Genomic DNA, 12,325 nt, shown 5'->3' on the forward strand with positions numbered 1-12,325 from the left:
CTGGTTGGGGGGAAATTTGCTCTCCCGCGGTCCATCATTCTATGACTTCCTGGCAGCTGGAGGGTTTCTGTCTAAAATTTACCAATAACTAAATATAAATAAAATAAAATTGTTAAAGCTACCAAGAGATGAAAGAAAGCGTTTCCTGGGGAAGTCCCAGAGATTTCCTCTGCCTGTTTCTCCCCTAGCATCCATGGTCTCTGCGCATCAGATAGCAAGAATCAGGTTTCTGCTCTCCACACCTCAAACCTCCCTGTTGCCTGCCCCCTCCCATCCCCCCAAAACACACACCTGCCACCCCTTGACTGTTTAAAAGCCCTTGAGCTGGCGCATCCCTGCCGAGCTCCTCTGCAGCTTCCATCCACCTGGCGTGTGGTGCGGAAGAGATGGATAAATGGGATCTGGAGTGCATTTTGCCAGTGCAATAGGAAGTGATCGCTCCTGCAATGAATCAAATCAGACTCTTTCTCTCTCTTCCCCTCCCTCCTTCCTTTGCTTTTCCAGACAGGGCGCCATCCCAGCTAACTTTCCCCTCACCCAACAATGCACACCAAGGGGGAACACACCCGAAGCCCAGGCGATGCCATCCTCGGGGCCTGTGCGTCCGAGGCCCCGGCACTCCTCCCGCCCTGGCAGAGGCCTCGGCTGGGCGCCCAGCAGCGACCAGGAAGGTCGGAGGGAGGGTGCGCTCCTCCCGCCCCACACCCAGTTTCTGAGCCGGATATATAGAGAGTCACGTTTGGGAGCCGGGAGAGCAGAGGCGCGGTTCAGAAAAGCTCGAGTGCCTCCTTCATCTCCGGGAGGACCGTGACCACCAGCCGGCAAGTCAACCGCACTGAAGCAGCAGGTACCACAAGGAAGAGAGCGGGGCGGGGAGGCCAGAAGGTTAGGCTAGGGGGACCTGAGGACTGTGGCTGTAAAGCAGGCAGGCACTAGGAGAAAAGCGGTGGCCCTGCCTCGCGTCCCTGGCCACTCACAGTCCTCCAGAGTCCTGTAGGCTCTAGGTATCTCTGAGTCTGCTAGGTGAGATGCACAGCCATTGGAAAACTGGGAAGGGCTGAGCAAGGTGAACATGGGAACCTCTCAGTAGTAACTGGGGACCAAGGTACAGGGGTATCTGGCTGGTCCCACCCAAGCCTTCCTAGTTCAGGAGCTACTCCTAGAGACAGCATATATTTCCAGGCCACATGTACAATGCTCCCTTTTCATGTCCTCCCTTACCCACTAGCTCACCTCAGGCTGTGAGTATCCAGACCCTTACTTAGAGATTCTTCAGGGTCATAAACCCCAGGGTGAAGTAGGCTTCAGTGACCAAATAGGTCTGTCCCTGATCAGAAGTTTCTGACTTCCTCCAGTGACTTGGGCATCATGAAGAGAACAAGAGGGGTAGGTGTCAGGGCCTCCAGCTAGGACAGGTGGCTTAAGGAAGGCTGTTCACACACCTCTGGGGGTGAGATTGCAGTCAGTATAATTTATGCCCATCCTAAGAATGCCTTGCCCCTGTCAGGCTCCTGACCCCAGTCTCCTTCCTGTCTCCTTTTGGGGTAAGATAATGAACACTTTTTGTTCCATACATTATTTACCTACTGTTGAGCTATCGTGATTATTATCTCTTTATCTGTAAGACTCTGGCTACCTTTTGAGTCATGCCGAGTGAATGCTCCATCGTTTGTGAGCAAGGAACCAAGTGAGCAGGAAACTCAATAGGGTTGTGTGCTTCTGCTTGTTTGTGGCCGTCTCCAGAGTTTGACATTGCAAATGGAAGTGTAAGACTCAGCCTGTAGCCCCACAGTTTGTCTCTCTGCTTCTCCATCTATGTGATCTGGAGAGTTGACTTGGGGTCATAGTTATTCTAAGTCATAAAATAGGGCAAAGAGATTAAATAAATTTTAAGGCGTCTTATAAACTGCACAGGTATTCATTTCAGCAAACTTCACATCTTGGACTTTGGCAGTGTCTAGAGATAACCAAGAGGTTTCTCCTGACCAAACTTCAAGGACAGTGATTTCGTTCATAGTGTTTCTAAAGACCTGTGTCTTACTCTTTATTTCCTTTATTCTAAGGGCATCTTCCACTCCTATCTCAAGGGATTCCCCCCCGCCCCCATCACTCCAAATGGTAATATTAGGCTACAATTGTCTGTCAGAGAGAAGCAGGTCACAGTGTGCTGGTCAGCATCAACACCATCAGGGGAGGATTGGTGATGGTGAACTCCCCCAAGGAAACAAAATATGATCCAGCTTCTGAAGAGGGACTGCTTCAGAGGGGCTGAGAAGTCTGTGTGTATCACTTTGGTTTCTCAAGACCATAGACATTTTGAGGACTGCAGAGATGGTTCAGGGGTTAGAAGTCTTTGCTGCTTGTCTGAGTTAGAGTTACTATTGCTATGAAGAGATACATGACCACTGCGACTCTTATAAAGGGAAACATTTAATTGGGGCTGGCTTTCAGGCTCAGAGGTTTAGTCCATTATGGTCATGGCAGAAAACATGGCAGTGTGCAGGTAGACACAGTGCTGGTGAAGGAGCTGAGAGTTCTAAGTCTGGCCACAGGAAGGGAAAGTGACACTGGACCTGGCTTGAACACTTGAAACCCAAAGCTCACCCTCAGCGACACACTTCCTCCGTGGCCATACCTCCCAATCCCACTCCCTAAGCATTTCAAATATGAGTCTGTGGAAGCCGTTCTTATTCAAACCACCACACTGCTCTGGCACAGGACCTGAGTTTTCAATTCCTAGCACTTATGTGGTGGCTTACAACCATCCATAACTCCAGTTTTAGAGTATTCCCTCTTCTGGTCTGTCTGGGCACCTGGCATTATTGTCAGTATATGTGCATGCATGCAGGCAATGTACTCATACATATAACATAAAGAAATTTAGATAAATAAAAATGAAATGTTTTTAAAAAAAAAAGAATAGCAACATTTGATCAGCCTTAAGAATTCATGTTTCAATCCATTCATTCATTTTTTGACAGGGTGTCATGTAGCCCAGGCTGATCTTGAACTTGCTATGTAGCTTAAATTATCTTGAAAAAGATATATATATATAGTCACCTTCTTGCTTCTACTTCTGGAGTACTGACATTAAAGGCATGCATCACCATGCCCAGTTTATGCAGTGCTGAGGGTGAATCCAGGGCTTCTGTGCACTAGGCAAGCTTTCTCCCAGCCGAGCTGCATCTCCAGGCCCAAAAGATTTAACAAGCATCATTGCAAGAGGACCATACCAGAGACCACCAGCCTACTTGCTCCCACCAGCATGACCTGACGCTGGGGCTCTATGGGAACACTTACTAGTGGTAAGCATGCATATTTCATGTTTGTGTTGTTCACAGACCATTCTAAGTACCTGATTAAAAGGGATAGAATATGAAATACACTTGCAGAAGGTCACAGCTTTCTGGCATGCAAACATCCACATTTCATGCCTTCAGCCAGTCTTCATGGGATCAGCTTTGCGAAGTTCAGACTCAAAAATTGAGCTGAGCTCCACAGCTAGAATTTCAAATAACTTTTTAGATGTCTATGAGCAACATAAAACATGAAGCGTTAACCTTGGAGCCATTGCTATGATCTTAATAAGAGGCTTCACATCATAATTTCATACTGGGTTCCCATTATCCCCTGACCCCAAATCGACAGCCCATTCTAGAGCTTACTCAGTAGTGGAGTTTCCTCATATCAACCCTAATTCAAGTGAGTTCTCTGTAAAGACTAATGTTAACCTGTCACTTGCCCAAGCACAGATAACTTCCTGGAATACTGGGGGGTCTGTGATTCTTGTGAGAGAGCAAGTCATATGTTTTCATTTCAATAAACAAGGTTGGTTTTCATTTCAATAAACAAGGTTGGTTGCCTCAACGGTTCAGGATGCGCCTCATCACATGGAGATGCACAGGCAGGAGGTACATCAGAATGCATGCTTACCCCGGACTGGAAGAAAGCAGAAAGTACCACAGCCTTGTGGTGTTTGCCTTTATGAGCACTGGCTGATCTAAAATCAGAGTCATTTTCTAAGAATCCCAGGTATGGACCTGGGCAATGTTCATCTTCCCGGCCAGTACTAAATAAAGCTTGCTTTAACTGGATAATTGTAGAAGTGGGCTTTCTCCTCCAGAATTTTTTTAAAGCTGCTTCCTTGGGTTTCTTTGAACGCATCATTAAGCTTTTCTTTATCTCCGTTTCTTTACTAGCATGAGCAGGACAATTTATCGTAAAGGTATCTGTATTATCTTTGGGCAAAGGAGAGATCATTAAACCATGCATGGTACATACGAGTAACAGCACTCAGGTGGTGGAAGCAGCAGGATGAGGCGGGTAAGGCTATCCTCTACTACACAAGAGGATCTAGGTCAACCAGACTAGACTGAGAATGGAGTGAGATAAGAGTTCCAGGTGAGCCCACCGCCTTAAACAGTTTCACGCTGTGTCGGTATGAAGGGATCCTAGTTACTACAGGATTTAGAAGTAGTTTTAGGAGTATTGATCAAGCTCCTTTAAGGTGTTGTGCAAACTATGGACCCCTTATATCTTGGTAATAAGAAGAATCAAATGAAAAATGGCTAAGTAATGGGTTTGATGTTTTAGCTATTAATTAGATGTTACATGTACAAGTCTGGAATTGTGAACCGAATGCCACGGACAACTTCTTGGAAGACGCTTGCTAAGCTGAACCAGTGCTTGGGTCTAGCTCATCCGCACACCTAGCAGTGACTGAACAGCAAGTCACTGGATAATATTTTCTTTAGTTGTGTTGGTATCTTCTTTGAATCATTTAATTTTGAAAATCCATGCACTTGATGGATTAAAATCTTGACTGAGTTACCTTTTAAATATCTAAGAGCTGTCAATCAATTCAAATCAGGGCCATTTTCTTCGAATTCCAGGTATGGACCTGGGCAGTGTTCATTTTCCTGACCAGTACTAAATAAAGCTTGCTTTAATTGGATAATTGTGGAAGTGACCCAGCTTATCCCTTACCAGGCTGTCCTTTGTAACTCTTGTGCCTACTAAGGAGGAACTTAGGAACCCTCTCCCTTCTCTCTGGTGTGAGACTTTTTCCCTTCTTCCACAGAGCTTCCTCAAGCATTGGGTCTGCTTTAGTGGAGACCATTGAAGGGTTTTCAGCCAGAAGCTCTGCTGATCTATATTTTAAGAAAGAAAATCTACACAAAGCCAATAAGGAGAAGGGACTGGAGGAATGAGGGATTGGAATCAGAGAGAATTCAGGGCAGAATGCTGTCAGGAAAAGGCAGAGATAGCAAGGACTATCTGAGCCTTGAGGACCATTTGCAATCTGATTGGGCCCAGGGTGATGGACTCATAGGGAGGGAGAGAGCTGGAAGAAGCTTGTGATCAGTGCTTCTGCAGATAGTGCTGAGTGTTTAAAGACTTTTACTTGTGTGTTTCATTTTTAATTATGTGTGTGAGCGTTAGGTGAAGATAGGAGTGTCAGTAGAAGCCAGAGCATCAGATGCCCTGGAGCTGGGATTAGGGGTGGTTAAGTTGCCTTGTATGGGTGCTGAGGCCCAAACTCTGCAAGAGTGGTCCTTGTGCCTCCATTGAATCTTCTCTCCGGCCGTGCTAATGGCTTAAATCCACAGCAGTGGGTTCGCTGCCACTTCATTTACAGAACCCATACTAAGAACAGAAAAACAATGCAAAACCGAAGGGATGCTGGCTGAGCAGTTAAAGAAAGGAAAGAGGAAAAGTTTACGTTTCAGGCTCATCTGCTGTTTAAATTATTTTTAAATCCACACTTGCATTTTATAATTTTTAAAGGTTATCACCATGACAGATACAGCTTCTATTTTTCTCGCTCGAGCTTAGATGGGATGCGGTATAATTTCCTAAAATGGCAAAAACTAGGGAAGACAGGACTGAGCCTCATCAAAGGGTTTGTTCTAAAATGCAGCTCACTCCCTCTCTCAAAATCCTCCTCTTCTCCTTCCTCTCAGCAGCTGCGCTCGCTCCCCATACTGTCATTTATGGGACACTAGTTTCTCAGGATATTAGCAGTTAAGTGAACGAAAAGGACAGAAACAAGCTTTGATGATCATATAACTCTGAAAATGCTTAACTTAACCCAGTTAAGCAGTTTTACTACAGGATTCCTCAGAGCCCACAAAATACTAATGAAGACTGAGAACCATCGAAGATGAAACACGTCTCCTGTGACATTTCCTAAACCTATGACCTTCAAGTGTCTCTGGTGGAACATCTAACAGAGTCAGCATTGGATAAATCACTGTGTTGGGACTCCTGTGGGAAGCACTGTCCTATATTCACATATTTAGCCTTTAATATCCATTGCTCTCTGTTAACTATTAGCTGCTCTCCACTCTTCAATGCGTCTTCCTTGGGCAAAGTAGAGGCACTGCGTCTGCTCGGCAAAATGAATGCGAATATGCTTCCACATGAATGAGCAGGACCTATGGTCTGGTTAGAAGGAAATCCTCTTCTTGTTTGTTTTCAGTTTCTGCTTTCCTGCTGAGGCTCTGCCAGGCCTTGCTGAGGTTCAGCCTGTTGGCATTTGTAGGTGAGGGTCTTAGGAGTGGTGAAGAGTTCCAGGCAGAGCCTTCTGTTTTTCTCATTCATGTTTTCATCTTCTGGGCGTCACCTGAGACTTAAAACCTACCAGACTGACATGGTGTGGGCATTTAGGCAGTAATGTTTTTTGAGTGTTATACATCCTCTGCCTGTTGTTTGTAATATCCTGACAGCGGCTGCAGGCAGAAGTGCAGCCTGTGGCTGCAGAACCTTGCAATGGTGACAGTTCTTCAAAGAGGTCCGTGCAGAATTAGATCCTCTGGTTTCGTCTGCTCGGAACTTAATCCTAAGTATTGGCCACCGATGGCCTGGGGTCAAATTTGGCTTCTGACTTTATATATCTTTCAAACTAGAAATGGTTCTAATTTTTGGAAGTTAAAAATATCAAGAGCATTATTCTGTGGCATAGCTAAATTACATGAAATTTAGATATCAGCGTTCATTAATAAGGTTTTAGCAGAAACTAGCGGGCCCTAATCTCATACTATTCATAGCTACTCTAGAGTTCCAGATAGTGAATGCGACTGCCAAAACCTGGGAGATTTTCTCCCATTCCCTCAGCTCCTACACTGGTTGGTGAGGTGAGTTTAATACCGGTCACTTTGTATCCATTTGTTTCTGTGCATTAAGGGGTAGAAAGCCAGGTAGGTAACTTGACTTCCTAATTTGGCTCCTCAGCCAGCCATTCTCTATGGATGACCAGTGTAATTAATGACGGAAAACCTTGTGAAGAGCCCATCAACCTAAGGAGACAGCTTTTAAGCTACTCAAACACTTAAATTCATCCATGACAAATGTGATACACAGGCTAAGGGATGCCACTCCACTCAGTGGCAGTACACTTGCCTAGCATGTATGAGGGCCCAGGTTAGATATCACTCCCCACCCTACTGTGGAGACAGGACAATATTGAATAAATATAACTCAGGTGCTGGAGGAAGCCAATCCTGACATCACTGCTGAAGTTCTTCCTCTGAGCATAGATTAACCAGGAGTACCCTCTCTAGACTTTTATTTCAGCAATGGGTGAAATCTCTTCTTATTAACAGACACTTTTCCATGGCAAGATTGGTAATTTAGAGATGACAGAGAAATGTTTCTTTGTTCCCACTCCACATGATGGAGTGGGTGTAAGGATTATAAGGTAGCCAGCATGACTTGGGCAAGGAACTTGGAGAGCCAAGGTCACATCATAGCATATAGGATCATAAAGTAAAGTTCTGAAGCACCCTGCTTAGCCAGCCCGTAGCTGCCACGAAGTCACCCTAGTCAGCACGCTTTGTGGTATGCATTCACCAGGAAACCAGGCTGTCATTCCGCACCCTTTTTGACACTCTACCCATGAGGAGAGACAGGGCTTTAAACTGGAAGTCGGTTTTAGATGAGGTCCATACTTGTCCCAATTCACTCTGTTCCCTGAGTTGAGAAGGTTAGAGAGCACAGGCCCTTGTGGATCTAACAAGTGAGGCTTGGCCACCCACCTTCAATATACCTACAAAAGAGACAATAGTGCAACAACAGAGAAATGAGATTTGTTCAATGTGGCTGAGCTGGGAAGGGAAACAAGAGAAGTCAAGAAGTGTCTCCAAGTCCTTGGCTTGAAGTTTAGGTTTAAAAGAGAAGACAGGAAGTATAGCTAAGAGGGCCACAACAAGGATTGGTCCCACCCACCCTCATTGTCCCAGCTCCAGTCTCTCCTGGAAGGTGATGGTCTGACAAGTTGTGGGAACCTTGTGAAATCTTTTCTTGGGAGCCAAGTTCCTCTTCTGGCTGGTACCGACTCCAGCCTTTTCCTTCACCCAGCATGCGATTCCTAGGGAAATTCCAATTTCTTAGAGACTATTGTTCCAATAGTCTGATAGCCAAAGGGAGGGGCACCAGTGTCTGTTTAGGACATCCGCTCCCTGCCAGGACAGTTATAACTCTGCACCTGAATCAGAGCAAAGATGGTAACATATTTCTTTATGTAGTCAACAATGTAACTGAGTAAATAATGAACAAACTATTTTGAGCAAAATCTATAATTGCCAGGCATGGAGAGTCATGGTGGTTCACAGCAGGAAAGTTTCAGTTTATGAAAGGTCTTATTAGATCTTTCACCCTTAACCTCTGAGTACAGCAAAACAGTTTTCAAGCCACAGTGATGCAATGTGTCCCTTATGGCTTTTAGATTTAATACGTTTTAGGGGTTTTTGGGTTTTTCTTTTGGCTTGGTTTGGTTTTGGTTTGGTTTTCTTTTGCTTTTTTTCAGAAACAAGTTTTATTATATTATTCTTTTAATTTTTAATTTTTTAGATTATATTTTATATATATTTTATATAAATTGTATTATATATATTGATCAAATAAATATAATAACTTTGAGATTGTATCATTTCTTCCCTTTCCTCCCTCCAAACCCTCCCATATGTCATTTCTTTTTCAAATTTGTCACCTCTTTTTTCATTAACTGTCATTACATTTCTCATTCTCCCTCTCCCCCTCCCTGTCCCCCCCCCTCTCTCTCCCCTTCTTCTTTCCCTCCCCCTCTCTTCCAAATGCATAAATCCAGCTTGCTCAGTCTATATAATGTTACTTTTATGTACCTTTTCAGGGGTGAGCATTCGGTATTGGACAACCAGTTAGTATGAACTTCCCTGGGGTAGCGTATTTCTCCCATTCTCGGCATCCCTTAGTTGCCTGTAGTTATTTTGAGTTCTTATGACCTTCACTATTCATATTAACATATCTATGGGTGTCCTCATTTCTTAGCTCAGGTTAGAGAGTCGTGTTGGTGAGAATATATTTATATTCTTATATATATATATATATATATATATATATATATATATATATATATGTGTGTGTGTGTGTGTGTGTGTGTGTGTGTGTGTGTGTATAAGCTTCTAATATTCCTAGGAGACGCAGTCTCAATGAGCTGAACCTGACAGACACTTCTTCCCTGAAGTCTACCTTTCACAATGCCAGAAGACCATGCAATATACATTAATATACACAATATACATTAGTGGAAACTGTTATCTCTCTAATTGGTTTTAAGATCTGCTCATCAATAGGGTAGCCATGCTTGGTACTGGACACCTAGCCAACTACCTACAGCCACCACTTTACTAAACCAGAATCTCTAACTACAATCTAAACATGTGTCCTTGTCTCTCATGAAAGACACTGTTTTGGTTTTATGACATTTTAACTTCCCTGACTTCTCCAGAGATGGTGCCTAATACAGTACAGCAATGTCCTGAAGATAAGAAGAGCAGGTAAGGAATTCCTGGGGATTTATTGTGAAAAAGCAAAAAAAATATCTAGTTATCCTCAGTAGAGCCATTGTTAGGCCAGTAACTTCACTGGAGAAAAACAGGACAGCCGTAGGTGGCAAAGCAAATACTCTTGAAAGCCAAAGAACCAGACAAAGCCAGTGTAGAAATGCCCTGAATTTCTAGGTCATCTTCCTTAATAATGCATTGTTCATGAGAGGGCACACTCCACAAAAGTTAGCATATGCCCAGATGTATTGAGGTCAGGGTGCATGGAAATTAGGAAGACCATTAAATTATGTGTCTGGCTTCAATATACTTAAAAGTACTTATGCACTTGAGGGAAAGTTAAAGCCAGCAACTCATGAGAATATAGTCAAGAAAACCTAGTGGTTTTAAGATGTTATTTCCCTCAACAGAAATGGGCATCTTTGTTGCTACTTTTGTTGTTGTTACTGTTGTTGTTGTTGGTTTTTTTTGTTGTTGTTGTCATTGTTGCTGTTGCTGCTGTGGCTGTTGTGGTTGTTGCTGTAATTGTTGCTGAGGTTGTTATTGTTGCTGCTGTTGCTATTGTTGTTGATGCTGCTATTGTTGCTGCTGCTGTTGCTGTTATCGTTGTTGATACTGTTATTGTTGCTGCTGCTATTGTTGCTGCTGCTATTGTTGCTGTTGCTGCTACTTTTGTTGTTGCTGTTGCTTCTGTTACTGTTGTTGTTGCTGCTGTTGTTATTGTTGTTGGTATTGTTATTGTTGTTGTTGCTGCTGCTGCTACTGCTGCCACTGCTGTTGCTGCTGCTACTGTTGTTGCTGATGTTGCTGTTGTTGTCATTTTCAGTGGTGGTGGTGATGGTATTTTACCAGCAACTTGTACTTGTCAAACTCTCTCCTTAATGGAATTATGGTACTTCTTTTTTCTCTTCTAATATTTTATTCCAGTTCTGTCAGAGGTAGTGACTATGCAAGTACTATTGGGTATCTTTAAGATCACAGGATTGTGCTTTGGGTAAATTTAGGCCTTGGTTTCTCTTAGGATGAAACTTTTTTTTCAAATTGAACTTCTCTGAACCCCTATTACCATATACCACGACCTCCTGCCTACAGCACATAGCACTCACTGCATATAGTTTAACTTATAGAATAATATTCACACCTCAAACTGTATATCATTTGAGGTCCATTCTTATATTTGGTTCAATTCCTTTATTTTATAAAAATTAAAAACCTGTTTATTTACTATGTGTATGTACACTGCAACTTAAATCTTGTGACCACAGACAACAGGAGCACGTTACTTAGCTCTGCATTCATGGTGAACATCTTCTAATTTTGAACCATGTTAGTTATCAATTTAAAAACAAGGAATGCTGGCACATCCTTACTTACTCTTCATACTCCTTTCTAGCATGCATGAAGTCCTGGTTTTGATCTTTAGTGCTGCAATTACTGTAGTGGCTGAGATAGAGGCAGGACTAGGAATTCAAAGTTATCGCTGGCTACATGCATAGTTAGAGCCCAGCCTGAGATACATGAGGCTGTTTACAAACCAACAAAAGGATGTGCTGGAAGCTGAGCTGAAATGCAATATTGGAAATCCCATTGGAGGACTTCTCCTTTACCAGAAACTCCACTGAGAGGATTCCCCTTTACCCAGCACAGGTTTTTGCTGAAGTTGTCCTCACATCTACTCTTCCCTGCTCTCTTTTTCTCCAAACCTGACAGACTAAGAGCTTGTATTCTCTAACTTCCTCCTTTGTGTCTGTCTTTAAAGATAGGCACAAAAAATCTATAAGTAATTATCTGCTGATAGTGGTGGGGAAAGTGAGAAAGGAAGGACAGAATTAATTTCTGTGGGGAAGTCACAAAACTTCTGGAATGGCAGAGAGTGAGCAGTTAGAAGCTGCCCAGTGAGAGGACAAAGGGAACTCTGCTGTATGAAGTCAGCCTTCTATATTGCTGGCAACTAAACAAAATGAGTTCTCATCTATCTATGAGGATTCGTATAGTGGAGTTCTTCGAAGTCTTCCCCAACCAGCTAGGGGCCAGTTCATCAGGAGCTATGAGTGAACAGGTGTGGACTGGTATAGAACAGGTGTGGACTGCTATGAACTGAAGTGAACAGGTATTGACTAGAATGAACAGGTGTGAACTGGAATGAACAGGTGTAGACTGACATGAACTGATGTGGACTAGTGTAGAACAAGTATGGACTGGTGTAGACTAGTAATACAATGCCATCAGAGTATTTTTGTCATGATTAGGATAGTCCACTTGCTTGAAGCATGTTCCACCATGTAGTTCAGGAAATACAATCAGCAATTGCCCATGTCACTACCTTCTTTCCCATACTGTAATTTAGACAGGCAGAGCCTTGGTGGGACTCTTACTCCATTAAGAATAGTTGTGTTTGTCTTCATTGCAGACACCCATAGCCATTTTCTGGTTTCCAGTGCTTCCATCTAGATAGGTCTTGGGTTTTCCTCCAAAGGGACACTGATACCTGAATCCCTGGATTG

The 12,325-nt window shown here is 43.4% G+C and overlaps 1 protein-coding gene across 2 annotated transcripts in view; it reads left to right on the forward strand.

Moving 5' to 3' along the window:
* Positions 1 to 750: 750 nt before the first annotated feature.
* Positions 751 to 12,325, forward strand: part of Far2 (fatty acyl CoA reductase 2) — a 135,343-nt gene continuing 123,768 nt past the window's right edge. For both annotated transcript variants that reach the window (NM_178797.4, NM_001347516.1), the window contains exon 1: positions 751 to 847. The gene's annotated coding sequence lies outside the window, so the exon portion shown is untranslated. The remainder of the gene's footprint in view (positions 848 to 12,325) is intronic.

The sequence above is a fragment of the Mus musculus genome, chromosome 6, assembly GCF_000001635.26.
Source record: "Mus musculus strain C57BL/6J chromosome 6, GRCm38.p6 C57BL/6J".
Lineage (NCBI taxonomy): Eukaryota > Metazoa > Chordata > Mammalia > Rodentia > Muridae > Mus > Mus musculus.